We start from the raw sequence: 15,258 nt of genomic DNA, 5'->3' as shown, positions 1-15,258 counted from the left end.
AATGATCATGGAGAAGAACATAAAAGACATGATTGAATACTTGATTCATTGTTTGATGACAGCTGGTTTAGATGGGTATATGGATTTGTTCTCCCAGAAATATGGGATGTAATAATTATATAATCACATTAAGCCCATGTTTAGAGTAATGATGCCAATTGAATGTAACAAAACTGACTTGATGAGTTCTCTTTGTGGGAAATGCAAACTCTAGTGAGACCATTTCGAAGACAAAGTTGCAGATTACATTTATTAAAATGATATACACCATTGTTGATGAATTGGAGGCTGAGAGCGGATGTGTCTGACATGGAAAAAGAAACCAGGTGGTTTTTGTTTTGGGTAATTTGCTTATGGTAAGCACCTAATTTGCTGATGGTTTTTATTTCATGTAGTTTGCGTTGTCGCCGATAAGACCGCTCGCCTGAGAAGACGAGTTGGGTGTGGTCGGAAATGTGAGATGAGATCAGAGGCGTCTCTGAGAATTCACGTACCCTGTTCGAGATTGAAAAAATGTGTCATTCTGTTATGTTTTGTTATTATTTAAAAAAGATCAAATCAGTATTGGGCTTAATAAACCTAATTCCAAGTGGACTAAATTCTAAACCATAAAATGATTTGTAAATTGGCCTATATCGAAAGTAGTATGTGTTAACTATTTAAAAAAATAACATATACATATCGGATTTTTTTTTAAATCGCATGCCCTCGAAATTGTGGGCCTTTTATGGAGATTCTCCCCGCACACCATCAAAGCCTCCCATGGATAAGATGTTGTGCTAGTGGGTGCCACTAGTCTCTATATTATATTATTAACTTATTATAAATATAAATTGAAAATTGGGTCTCACTATTTTATTTTTTGTTTGATTTAAATAGCAAGGGCAGTTTAGTCATTTTACACCCATTTAACATCAAAAACTAACCTCCATCCTCTTCAGGGGCTATCCGGGAACGAAATTGCAAAAGTTGAGGACTATAACTGTAATTTTAGAAAGTTGGTGATTAAAGGTGAAAAATGGATAAACCAGGTCGGGGTATTTTTCTCTATTAAAAAATGTAATGTACTTAATTAAATAAGTATATTTATAAAACTGAGTACGTTTAATGAACAACCTGCTAAACTTCTCCAAACCCAAAATTCCTTTTGAGGACAAATTTCCCATTAAACCACCCCTGCCAACTATCTGCCGCTTCATCATCTCTTCATCCCGCCTTCATCATCAATTCTCAATTAAGTCCCCCATCTACCACACATACAATCTACCAGCTTCAATTAATCGCCCCCAATTAAACGAGTCGTCCAACATTCAATTTGTGTAGTAGATGGAACTGCTGTAAATAAATGTAACCTCCCTCCCTGCCTTCAATCCTCCAACTACCTTACATTGCATCTGCACCCTTATATATCTACCAGTTGCCTGCCGATGATATACCCACTCCCCATCTCTGTTTATTATAAGGAATTCTTAACAGTTAAGAGACATCAAGCAGATTCTTAACACTTGCTCTTGCTGTCGGTAACATCTTTGTGATTTTTTATATCTGCAGTCGATTTATCTCAGTTTGGGTACTAATAGCTGATTGCTTTAGTTAAGGCTGAGAACATTAGATTTATTTTATAAAGGCTTATTATGTTTGCGTTAAATGGTTCTGTTTTTGTTTCCCTCTGGCCAAAAGTTAGGTTTATGTTCAGGGTAGGAATAAAAGTAGGAAAATACATGGGTGAATGGGAACGAACATGTATCCGGTTGTATTCTTTTGCTATGATATTGTTTTGCTTCATTTTTGTATGCTTTTAATGTGATACTTGCTTTAGAATCTTGAGTTTGTTGTTAGTGTGTGTGGTGTAGGGGATGTATCCGCATTAAATGGTCTAAGTGATCTAATTGTCGTCAACCTTATATCTATAATTACGGGATGTAGCCACTAAATCAACAATTTATACTCTATATATTTTGATAACAGCTCATCGTTTGTTTCTATCAACTGTTACCTTTTCAGGTAGGATCGATATCCAATAATGCTGATGCTTTAGCTGACCTGCTTGAAGCAGTAAAGAGGTATGATACAGTTTTTGTATTTGCAAATATATTTCTGCTCGTTTACTTATGAAAGAGTCATTCCGGGTAGTGTTTGACTTTGATCCCAAACATGTCTAACTTATTGGCTTAAGAGCTAACCCAAACACTTTTTTAGAAGTTCTTTTTTGAAAAGTCATAAGGTAATAAGTCCTTTTAGCAAAAGTCCTTTTGAACTAAAATAAGCTAAGCCAAACAAACCCAATGTTGTCGAACCATACCTTGTTGACAACATATCACAGACCCACACCCCAATGCACCTCACCATTCAAAAGGTTCTCCTGCGATGTCGATTGCGCCACTATGTGGTTGTGCGCTGGGCGTTGATGGTCCGGCGTGGCATGGAACCAGTAGTGATAACACACGGTCTAAAGGGTTGGGCATGTGTGCTTGATGGGTCCAAGTATGCATTGGTAAGTTGTAAATCAAGCTTAGGGTACTTGTAAAAATTTAAAGAGTAGCTTCTTCCACAAACTAAATTTGCTAATTGATATATAGTATTTGGCCTGAGTAATTGAAAATTTTAAACCATAATTGAAGTTGTTGTGTGACCTAAATTTCGTTCTTCTTAATGATTTCAGTATGGAGCTGCACTCTACAATGATATGGAGATGCACTCTACAATGAAAGGCATACAACTTTTTAAGACACCAACATATGGTACAAGTGGACTATACTACTTTCATAAAAAAAAAGGTAAACACAAGTTAGGTTTTACTTTTTAAGTGGTTATTATGATATGGTTTACTTAAAATGAAAGACAAGTAGCGTGATAGTTTATTCTACTTGTTTCATTGTTCTTAGATGCTCCACGTTTATAAAACCGGACATAGAATTTCTAGGTCGCTTGAACGATTCGGATCGAGTTCTGGGTGTGTTCGATATTTTACCTAATTTTTTTTTCTAGTTTTTAGATCTAGGAATTCAAGTTATAGGTGTTTTACAAACCAAGATATAGAAAGATGTCTTGTGAAGGGTGCATGATTCAAATTATTAACCATTCCTAAAAATGCGTAATGACACCCAAACAAATATCCGGAGAACGGTACAAAATTGACGGCTTTATAAAATATGATGATTCTATAATGTTTGCAAAAGCTTTTGTGGATAACTTTTCTAGAAAAGCAGATGTCATATACCCCGTTTTTGGCCTTATCTTTATGTATGTTTTCGACTCAGATTTGGCAAAGGTTAAACGCGGCCCTTCGTTCATGGAAGGACTCCCACAGAAATAGAGCTCGACGCTTTCCATGTCGTCCTTATTACGGGAATATATGTTTATCCGGGGGCCCATTAGTTATAAGTGTTCAAATAAAAAAAACACATGGAGAAGATTGGGGTAACAAGGGATGTAGTTAGGTCAATCCGAATGTCTTCATAGATATTGGTGTACCTGATATGCGGTCTTGTGATACCGTGAAAAAAAGGAGAAAAAGATACGGGGACCTCACAAGGTATTGTTCAAACCGCCAAAAAGAATTGCAAGGTATTATTTACAAAAAAAAAAAAAAAAAAAAAAAAATATTTGGGATGTGATCAAATGTGGTTAGTTATTTATGTTATACTAGTCGTTTACCCGCGCGATGCGGCGGGAAATATATCAGTTAGGTTGGTAAGTTTAGGGCTATGTACGGGGCGGTTCGATTTTGAGCTATAACCAAAACCAAATTCGCGATGCAACGGAAAACACAACACTTGTTAGTAATTCTAAGGGTGTGCATGAGAAGGTTCAGTTCAGTTGGATCATAACTAAAATCTAAATTTTCGGTTAAGGTACTCTCAAAATCCAATATGTTACACTACAACAAGTTGTGTTTTTTAAATAAACCATAAAATACAAATGCGAAAAAAAAAAAGAAATTACCAAACTCTAAAAGAAGAAGAAAAAAATCTAAAGTCTGTAGCATTCAAGGAGGGTGAGGTTCCATATCTCAGCTACCACTAATCCTTCCAATGATAGCCCCTTGAGATCCCTTCAAACAAACCAAACAAAAAACATCATATATCCATATTATCCATTGTATGCACAAGATTTAATCCTAACATAGTTCATTCAAAGGGGTAGTTTGTTTAGGGGTTAATGAGTACAAAGGTATTAACGACTTTATTTGCTCAACCATATCTTAGTGTTTACTTTACACTTAAATAGTAAAAATGGCTAAAATGATCAATTTCTATCAACCAACAACCAAAGCAAACGAAAATATTCACCGCTTGCTTCCTACAAGGCCAGTTTCTGAAGTCGCCATATGGACCATGCAATACTATTGCTCGAAAATCCAACAAGGCCAGACCTATATTCCAATTGCAAACCGCCAAAATTAAAAACTACAAGTTGCATACAGGTTTCCACCAATTAAATTAGCAAGTTTTGTAAAAATTCCTAACATACCGTCAAAATTCAGTGAAGAGCATCCTTGAATTAGAAAAAGAATCAAAAGCAGGAAAGAATTCAGTGAAGAGCACCCTCAGTGTATATGTTTCTAAATTCTAAATTCGTTAAAACACCTCCTTTTGCGGCATTTCATATCTTACAAAATAAGTTGCGATCATCAGTGATTCATGTTGAAACTGAAAAACAAAGATTGTAGAATGATAGTAGACACCTAGTAGTTTTTTGTATTTCACAAGAAAGAATCTTAAGAGAATATGAATGTAATATTTATTTACCCTATAATTTAGGGTTTAATGGGTTTAATCTTTCGGGTTCGGGTGCCTTTATATGATTAAGACAAAAAGGGAAAGAAGAAAAATAGAGTTGATGATGAATAAAGGTTCTGAGTTAAACGAAAAGAATACGCGAATGGAATGCCCTTGGGTAGTGCAACCATGTTTCCCGCCTTGAGAACACACCTTCAATCAACAAACAACCTTCAAAATGTATGCTAGTACCTCAAAACATTGTCTTTAAACTCGGTGATTTCTCGAATCATGTTCCAGAAGTGATTTCTCGTATTCCACAGCGCCTCGCACCTCAAATTTCCATGTTTGGTTTTTGGAAAGCCCATCATGATTGCCATGTCCCATCAAATAATTGCAGTAAAGGAACTAATAGAGGGTCTATTAGGAACAATCTGCTTTGAATCATAAAACTTGTAACAAAAAGCAACATTTTATTGAATAAAGTTTTTGGTATAGGTCAGAGTGCAATCAAGAAAGTCAAACATAAACTAAATGTCATCACATGATCAGTACAATAAATTAGGGATAAGCTCGGTACCAAACGATACCGAAAATCCAAAAAAAATGGGTAACGGTACCAAAAATACCTGGTACGATACGGTTCGTTACCGGTACGGACCGGAATTTGAAGGTAAAAACTGGTACTGAAAATCGAACAGGTTCGAGAAATTCAGTACCGATTCTGAACCGGTACCTAGTACCATTTGCTCATCCTTGCAATAATTGACCAACCAAAGCTCAATTTAAATAGGATTAGAAAAAGACATTGATAGGGTTCTATCATTCTGAAAAGTGCATACAATGAAAACAAAGAAATGCAAATAAATATACAAGCTAATTAAGTAATCTAGCTGAAAGGACTAAAAGATGAACCCACTACAAAAATAGTTAACTGTATTATGCTAACACAAGATTGCCTTGAAAATAATAATGTACTGATGTATGCAGCAGCAATCCAGAGATTTTAGAAGCCCTATAAAATCAAATACCAGCAGCAATTGGGTGCTTAAAAGATATATGAAACTAAGAAGATAAAAAAATTCCCAAAAGGGCTTTGTTGAATCTATGAATCACTTGAAATAAACCAGTAACTTCATAAAGACGGTGTTACAAAAGCCAATGACAATGTGGATTACAGAAACTTTTGTTATCAAAACTCGAACCATTTGCCTCATTCAAATGCTTCCGATACAGTTTCAATATTTTAAAGGTCTCCTAATTTGATACTCACTTCCTATCAAATGAAAAGGCTTTGTTTCATAAATAATACTAACAATGTTATTAGCTGTTAAATTCCTCCACTAATCCCCACTAAACTACCTCTAATCCTACTTCAATTGCAACACTCGTACAAGCTACTAAACCTATCTTTCTCTACACTCGCCGAAATGGAAAGTGTCGAGCTAGCCACTGCACTCACCATTATGGTGCTCATAGCCTTCAACAGTACTGGAACCATGGCTCAGGAGTTTGGGGTCGCACCAGAGACTTCCCCATCAATGGATAGCGATGAAACGGTGTTGTGGGTACCTGCTTTACTTGCACAGCCGTTGTGTCTTTCGTTGCTTACCTCTTCTAAACTTGGATCAGCAGCCTTTTCGATCTATTAACTTTTGGCACAATCTGAAACAAGACTTAAAACCAATACAAAAAATAATTTAATTTTGGGTTATTGTGTCTAATCCATTTAATAAACCAGTCATGTTCGAATTCGTCTATTTAACAAGTTTAATTAATTATACAGTGTTCTATTTATGACATTTTAACTCATTTCATTCCACAAATCAACTCATCATCAATCCATTTACAATTAAAATCAATAACACACACACACACACACATATGTATATAATAAGTTCAACCTGCTAACCAGTTTGGCTTTCGGTTCGATTACAAGCGCTTTATAACCCCCCCTAACTTGTTTAATATGAATGGGTTACACGCATCGTGTATAAGCTACATAATTAATAAAGATATTTTTTGACACAAATAAATACATGTGTTCGGTTTCTCTGTCCAACTGGCCTGTGCGGGATATCAACGCCGGGTATGCGTTTGGATCTCGGGTCAGTTTGTGTCTTCCCTCTGCCATACAGAGGAATCAGCTTCTCCTCTTGTATTAGCGCTTTACAAACCGGACATTCGTGCGATTGCGAATGTATATGGAGCCATTTGTAAAGACATGAATATATATAAAGTTATAAACACAGTCATACCTCGGGTGCCATCCACCTGTATGTTCCGGTTTCTGCCGTCATTACTCCAGATTCAGTCTGCACCCTTGCAACTCCAAAATCAGCAACTTTCACAACCTGTCCAATAAGAATAATTAAACCAAAAATACGACAATATAAAGAGAAAATAAGGTAACTCTTACGTCGTGCTCATCCATCAGAAGATTGGCGGTTTTCACGTCCCTGTGGATAATATTGTTTTGATACAGGTAACTGATGCCTTTGGATATATCGATTGCTATCTTCAGTAACAAAGGAAGCTTAAATGAATCATTTTGCTTGTGCAGAAAGTTGTATATACTCCCTCGTGCGGCTGCTGGTGCTATTACAAAGTATTATATGAACACACTATCATCAACATGATGTCAACAATAACCAACAACTAAAACACTCTAATCAGCATTGCCTGATCATCACAAGCACGAAAAAGATCCCAAACATTATAAGAAACGTGTTCAGAAAGTTATTTTCTTGATGTCCTCGCCTGCAGTTATGAACACACTATCATCAACATGATGTCAACAATAACCAACAACTAAAACACTCTAATCAGTTATGGCAACCGTGCCCGTTGCGTCTGCCTGCAGCCGTGCCCGTTGCGTTTGGCCGCTGCGTTTCTGCAGCCGCGCTCTATGTTTCGGCCGCCACGCGCTGTGGCGTTATGGCAGCCGTGTGCTATGGCATTACGGCACCCGCGCCGTTGCATTTTAGCTGCAGCTACACCTCTGCGTTTTAGCGGCAGTCGCGCCGCTGCGTTTTAGCGGCAGCCGCGACCCGACCCGACCCGCCCATCCTACCCTGCGGCGTCTGGTAAAGAAAAAATAAGCTATTTAAAGAAAAAATTAAAATGGGTAACAAGTGTTTATGGGTCACCCGCCCCACCCATCCTACCCAGTGGCGGATCTGAGAATTTTTTTCTATGGGTTCACTTTTGTGGTGGTCAAAGTTTTCACAACCATACATTAGAAATTTCTGGATGGGTCGGGTCGGGTCACAGAACTAACAAATTAGGACTTGGAACCATCCGCTGAACCTTTATTATTTATATATTTTTTCCTTTTTAAACCATGAAGGTTTGTGAACGTATCATACCAATGAAGTCGCTTTAATCATTTTAATACATACTAACAATTTTAAACAAAAATAAAAATCATTTTTAAGGGCCAGGCCACTCAGTTTGGTTAGTGGCCCTATCTCTATCCTTCATCAAGAGCATTGCACGTGCATCTTAACTTGCACTCAGAAATCAACAATTGATCCATTCAAAACTAAACTAATGACAAATAAAGATGGGCATATGAAGTTAACAGGCCTGCTAAAACGGAGAGCTGGATCATCATAGCCTTCAACATACAAGAAATCACATCTCAGGTGAACCTAATGCCACAATCATCCACTAAACAACTGAAAAATATCAAAAAATTCAAAAACAAATTAGAAGATTCGTAAAAATATATAGGGTTTACAACCATAAAAACTCAGATCTGCAACTTTACCCAAAAAAAACTCAGATCTGCAAAGTTTTGCTTGTCATCTCCATCACTCCATCTTCATCTACAACCAAAAACGTCAAAAATTAATGGTAGCACCTTAGATCTGAGAAAACTTTTAGCAGAAAATAGAAAAAACCTACCTGATTTCCATCTTCATCCACCGATTGCAACTATACCGAAGCAAACCTATCAGATCCGGGCTTGTCATCTTCCCTAGCTCTGCTTGTTTCCTGCAAAGTTATTAGAGAGAAAAAGTCTTAGATCTGCAAAGTTTTGCTTGCCATCTTCATCTATAACAAATCAACCAAAAATGTCAAAAATTAAGGGTAACCCGGTAGATCTGAGAAAACCTTCGGTAGAAAATAGAAAAAACCTACCTGATTTCAACTACACCGAAGCTTCATCCTTCTGATTGACGCAAGAATGTTGTTTGTACCGTTCTTGAATGTAGCTAAAAACTCAGATCTGCAAAGTCGATAGTGGTCCGGTAGATCTATGAAAACATTCAGCCATAAAAAAACTACCTGGGTCTTTTTTCCACAGACTACAACTACACTGAAGCTTCATCTTTCTGATTTCATAAGAATGTGTGTTTGTACAGGGGGAAGCGGCGTTGCGAGTTTAGGGTTTCTAGAAAACGGAGAGAGAAATGGGGAAGGAAAGATGGGGGCGGATAATGAGGATGAGAATGAAAGTATGAAACCCTAAAGGCATTAGGTATCCCGTGTTTTTATTTGAGTAGAAGGGTATAAATGGAAAGTGATGTTTTATGGTGCTTAAAAGACTTGTACATCATGCTTTAAGGGTGTTTTAAGGAAATTTCAATGACTTTAAGAAGTCCTTTGGATATGTATATTATATATAGTATAGATATAGATGGTAATGTAACAGGTCATTATAGGATCAAAGTTTTTATAACTCATTTCAAAAGATTTCTTTGCGATTATAGTTATCGAGGATTTCTTTCACTTTCACCTTTACTTTTACAAGGAGAGGAAGGTAAATTGGATAACTTTCTTACATTTTTATAACTATAGTGTTCCAAATTGAAAACCCACACTTCTCAGCTTACTCATTATACATCTCAACGGCGTCATCCCATTGCTGGGCCATAGCCATCACTCTCAACGAGTCCTCCCATCTTACATCGTTTCTGATCTATTTGCATTGGTTGTAAAACCTGTTACAGTTTCTTTTCGAATGTGTTTTGCAAACTCGATCAGCTTGAAAATGCCTAATTACTACAACATTTGCATATTTGTACTAAATAATCATTTTGAAGCAACAGATAATCCTTTTGTTGAGTTTTGTTTACACGTTGATGGATTTTCTATTGATCCGTGTGTTTTCCTTTTAACCGTCGTAAGTTTTAGAGTTTGAGCTTAAATGGTGTAATTTTTCATTTGCTTGTAGGTCGCGAGAAAGGGCAGAGCCGAACACAAGTTTTCTTCAGCGTTTGTAGCTCGTTGTAATGGCGAATATTGTGTAAGTATATTCAAATTGGGCCTCCGACCCTTTAAGTGTGTGCACAAATAACGGCTCACCAACCATATTCCCTAATAAAGGTAGAGGTGTACAAAAACCGGCTTGAGCTAAAATAAGTTCGGGTTATAACCCGACCCGTTTTTTTTCCTAATGGTCCAAAGCGGTTCAGGTTGGAAACCCCGTTTTAGGGGAAAAGGTCCAACCCACTCAAACCAATTAGGTTCGGATTCAAAACCGGTTTGGCAATTTAAAACCCGTTTTTAATGGGTTTTCCGGTTTGGATTCAATCCAATCATCCAAACCTTGGCTCGGTCCAGATTGGTTTGGGCCAAACTGGTTTTTTTGTGCCATCAGTTTGGCTTGAGTATCGGTTAATCAGTTTGAGACCGGTTAATTTTACACCTTTAAAATGGAGGTGATGGAAAATATTGATATTGGATAAAAATATGTGCAATCTCTTTTTTCAAATTGGGCCTCCCATACTTTAAGTACATGCACAAGAAATGGCCCACCAACCCTATCCCTAGTGTAGAGGTTCACAAAATAACCTGTCATATAACCAAAAACGGTTAATAACGGATAGAATAATATCACCATAAAACGGTTAATAACGGATAGAATACAAAGTTTTTAGGTGCTAGCTAATTCATGTTCATATAAAGGTGTTCACGATCCGGTTTAGTCTGGAATTTTGGTTGTATCAATTTAAACCAAACTAGTAGACGGTTTGGCAATTCGGTTTTGATGGGTCTGAATTGTGTTTTTTGGTACCTTTTTTTACTAGTTATGATTTTTTAATATCTATTTTTTAACTAGCTAGCAATGATAGATGTTAAGTGTTTTGCTGAAACAAAATGTGAACCAAATAATAGATATATTTGCTTGTATAAATTAAAGTTGAAAATAGTGTTAATATATTCTTTGTTGTATAAATTTTACTTATTTAGAATCCGGTTTTATTATTTACAAGCACCTAAAAAAGTATATGATAAAAATTCTAATAAAACAAACGAAACAATGTAAGATTAAGTAATAAAATCTTATCAAAGTAGTTTATTTAAACAAATAGTAAAGTTTTGGTAGTTTTATTTTATCATATATAAAGAAAATATGTGTGATGCAAAACATTATGGTGATAAAAGCACTAAAAAATATACTAAAAAATAAACTTTAACAACATTACTAACACTTGATCATTTCATTAAAGTCAAGTTTAGAAAAAGAATCACACAATACTAAGAATGAACTCTATTATTATAACTTGGAAACCAAATTACAATAACGCACTCATACATAACCCTTGACCCTTGGCTATGTATTTATAAATATTCAAATAAGTAACTATACTAACTTATGAATGGTTTTTTGACAGTGAGGGAGATTTCCATTGCTCACCACTATACAGAAGTATGGGACCAAGAGTACTAGCCCTACTGTTGTTTCTACTGTTGTTCCTATGTAGGGGCACATCTCATGACTAACATATATCGCTAACTTGGTTATGATAAGTTAGTTATATCGCCACGGGAGTTGGTAAATTATGGGTGTCACTTGATAGTGCAAGTAAGTAGATGTCTTGCAAAGGGGTTGTATGATTCATATAATCAACAATTCTTAAGGATGGCTAACATGACACCCACACAAATACCCAAAGAAAAGTTACAAAATTGGCGGTCGTAGACAATATCGTAATCCTATAACGATTGTAAACGCTCTTGTGGGAAACTTTTCTAGAAACGCAGATGTCATTACCCCGTTTTTGGTGTTATCCATACATTTTATTTAGACTCAGATTTAGCAAAGGAAGCAACAAAAACGGAACCCTTTGCTCATGACAAAATATATATCATCAGCTTGGTTATAAAACATTAGTTATATCACCTCAGGAGTTGGTAACTTATGGGTGTTTCACAATGGAAGATATATAAAGATGTTCTGTGAAGGGGGTGCATGATTCAAATTATCAACAATTCCTAAAAATGCGTAATATGACACCCAAACAAATATCCGGAGAATGGTATAAAATTCACGGCTTTATAAAGTATGATGATTCTACAACATTTGCAAAAGCTTTTGTGGATAACTTTTTCTAGAAAAGCAGTTGTCCTATACCTCGTTTTTGGCCTTATCTGTATGTATGATTTCGACTCGGGTTTGGCAAGGTTAAACGCGACCCTTTGTTCATGAAAGGACTCCCAAAGAAGAAGAGCTCGACGCCCTCCATGCCGTCCTTATTACGGGCGTATATGTTTTATCAGGGGACCCGCTAGTTTTAAGTGTTGAAATAAAAAATTCACACGGGGTAGATTGGGGTAACAAGGGATATAGTTGGGTCAATCCTAAAGTCTTTATAGATATTGGTGTACCTTATATGGTGTATTGTGATACCACGAAAAAAAGGGAGAATGGTTGTGAATATAAGTTCATCTTCTTCATCTTCTCCCCCTGCAACTGTCTGATCGACAACGGTTGTGAATTGATGAGTAGTAAGAGCCTAGTTTGAACAATTCGATCAGTAGTCAGATCCTAATGTAACGCCCAGCGTCCCTAAACTTTAGGATCTTGCCAAGATTAGTCCTTGAAGTTTGGACTATTGACATTTTTGGTCCCTATTGTATAATATATTGATACTTTGGTTGTTTGGTGTGAGTTATTGACACTTGATGCTTGACTCTTGATACTTAATCTAGATATTTGACTCTTGATACTTAATCTAGATACTTGATTCTTAATGATTAAACTAGATACTTGATTCTTTATACTATGAAAGCTAGATTCTTCATGTTGATTCTTGATACTTGATACTTGGACTCTTGATTCTTGATACTTGATACTTGAGAAACTATGATTCTTGACTCTTGAAACTTATTGGTGCTTGACTCCTTAGACTCGTAAGACTTGATTCTTGGTTGAACGAGAGACTGGAAGTCTTGTCACTGGCGGAATCTAAGAAACTTGGAAACTTTTGGTTTGTGATATAATCTAGATACTTTACCTAAACAATACGCAACACAACGCTTAATCTAACTCGATAAACGAATCAAAAACGGGAACATGGAAAGATTGGATTGGCCAGAATGGCAATCCGATCGGACAGCCGTCTGATCGGATTGTCATCCGACCGGATTATCACCCTATCGGATGACCACCCGATCGAACAGCCGCCCGATCGGACTGCCATCCGACCCGTGCACACTTAACTCCTTCACACACACTCTCACCCTATAAATAGACTTGTCACATCACCATTTCAGTGATGTGACAGCTCTGCTCGCCCAGACGCGCTACTCTTCCCTTTTCTCCTGTTTTCTTGCTGATTTCGGTACGTTTTGCTCTAGATCTTTGTACTTTCTCGCTCTACACATCATTCTCTACGTGATTCTCACTTGAAATCACACGTTTCACCGTGAAATCTCTCGGATCTGAGTTCTTGAGGGTGATGTCATCATGGGGGTTTGTACAAACTGCCATGAGATGTCATTCTGAGCAAGATCTAGCTCAGATCTAAGGTATTTCATATGTTTTCACACTAAATCTAAGCTAAATCTAGACTTTTTCCTATAAAACTTGAGTATCTTCATCTTTTTCTCAAATTTTCACCTTAAAAAAGTGGAAACCGGGTCTAAACGGGCTGTGGACTGGGCAAATAGTCTAAAGCCGGCTTGGATCTGAGTTAATATCAGTGAGGACGAGCATGGAACGGATTCTGACATAAACTCGTTACGAACAGACGACTGATCGGACAGGGGTGATTCCCACCCGATCAGGACGGCGGTATGATAATGAGTTTACTGTTGTCACAGTACGTGTCGTACCGTCACCGTTAAGCTAGAAACGTAGAAATTTTACAAAATGGCAAACATGAACAAGGGTCGCCCGACCGAGCGACAATCCGACCGGACAGCCGTCCGATCGGACAGCCACCCTATCAGGTGACACTTGTCCTTGAGCTTTGAAACTTGAAACTTCCTAACACTTAGAAACTTTTTCAGAAACTTTGAAACATTGGGAAACTTGGTCAAGTGGCAACCCGATCGGACAGCCGCCCGATCGAGGTGTCACCCGTTTGAGATGACCAAATCACTTACACCCGGATCGAGTGGCAGCCCGATCGGACAACCGCCCGATCGAGCAGCCACCCTATCCCCCCTCATTTGTGAACTTCAACTCAAGTGGCAACCCGACCGAATGGCCATCCGATCGGGCAGCCCTCTAATCCCTCATACACATAAGTCACCCGACCGACTGGCAATCCGATCGGATTGCCACCCGATCGGAAAACCATCCGATCCAGCGACTAATTTTGACACTTATGCAATCTCGTTATTCTGCGCGACTCTTATCCTATTGTAATCTAATCATGCTAATCTTAAAAGAGCTCCCTTTGATCCAATAACAGTTGCGACTGTTAAGCAATCACTGTGAGTATACTTGATCCCCTTTTACTTTAAACTTTTGGGGTGTAACATGTATTCTATATAAACTATAATATTTGAAATCTAAACTCGATCCTATGTGTACGTTAAACTTGTGATTCTTGATTCTTGACTCTTTGTGCTATGTGACGTTTAATCTAGAGTGTTTAGTTTCGCCTTAACAATAGCAGCGCTATAGGAGATGCACCTCTCCCATTATTCTCGGGGGGTATTGTTAGGAGGATTCTAGTTTACCTTGAGTCTTGGGTAAACACCAAAGCATCGGGATACTTGGGCTATCACTGCATGGACTGCGACACTAGCACGGCTGAAACTATTTTATTGCTTACACTATGGATATGAGTCGTTTTATATTATTCTATTATCAAACTTGTATACTCGCTAATACTTTTGTATAGATATTTTAATACATGTTGCGGGCTGATAGGATGCTTTGGGATGCATGGAATCCAGGTAGGAAATGCTTAGAAACGTCACCTAGTTAACTTAGAATCTTTTGAAACAATTTGAACAATATTCGTTATGGTTTGTATTTGATACTTGTGTTGGTTGTGTACGCTTTTAGACAAGGTTATGATGAATTTGATCTAATTTCTATTGAAACAAATAGTGTTATGGAATCTCATGAGCAATCGGAACGCTTAGTGCTCGCACCCCGATGTTTCCGCCATCGGTTGGGGTGTGACACCTAGTTTAACCAAAATCCTGAAATTAATAAGAGCACTTGATTCCACCAACGTTAAAACGACTTTTCAGATGGTGATTCGAGAGATCTACAATAATACTGTCGGTCGTAAAATACTGAATTCGGATTCATATAAAGCTGAATTATTGTGTTGATAAATCC

At 37.3% G+C, this 15,258-nt stretch overlaps 2 long non-coding RNA genes across 10 annotated transcripts; one reads left to right on the top strand and one right to left on the bottom strand.

The window, feature by feature from the left end:
• The first annotated feature begins 1,101 nt into the window (after window positions 1-1,101).
• Window positions 1,102-15,031, top strand: LOC110937762. Of its 4 annotated transcripts, none has more exons than XR_002591010.2 (6): window positions 1,102-1,520; window positions 2,005-2,063; window positions 2,663-2,777; window positions 3,261-3,535; window positions 9,904-10,055; window positions 11,348-12,614. It is a non-coding gene; the product is annotated as an uncharacterized LOC110937762 (long non-coding RNA). The 4 variants fall into 4 exon arrangements; XR_002591008.2 differs by having other exon boundaries at window positions 3,261-3,567; XR_002591011.2 differs by lacking the exon at window positions 11,348-12,614 and adding an exon at window positions 14,810-15,031 and having other exon boundaries at window positions 1,103-1,520; window positions 3,261-3,567; window positions 9,904-9,975.
• Window positions 3,856-9,203, bottom strand: LOC110937760. Of its 6 annotated transcripts, XR_004890754.1 has the most exons (7): window positions 8,868-9,203; window positions 8,631-8,720; window positions 8,494-8,551; window positions 7,141-8,401; window positions 4,474-7,075; window positions 4,293-4,375; window positions 3,856-4,054 (listed from the first exon to the last, which is right to left on the bottom strand). It is a non-coding gene; the product is annotated as an uncharacterized LOC110937760 (long non-coding RNA). The 6 variants fall into 6 exon arrangements; XR_004890753.1 differs by having other exon boundaries at window positions 4,293-7,075; XR_002591002.2 differs by having other exon boundaries at window positions 3,856-4,375.
• Window positions 15,032-15,258: the final 227 nt, after the last annotated feature.

The sequence above is a fragment of the Helianthus annuus genome, chromosome 4 (assembly GCF_002127325.2).
Source record: "Helianthus annuus cultivar XRQ/B chromosome 4, HanXRQr2.0-SUNRISE, whole genome shotgun sequence".
Taxonomy (NCBI): Eukaryota; Viridiplantae; Streptophyta; class Magnoliopsida; order Asterales; family Asteraceae; genus Helianthus; species Helianthus annuus.
The sequence above is the reverse complement of the archived record's forward strand: the minus strand, read 5'-3'. Positions and strand labels throughout refer to the sequence as shown.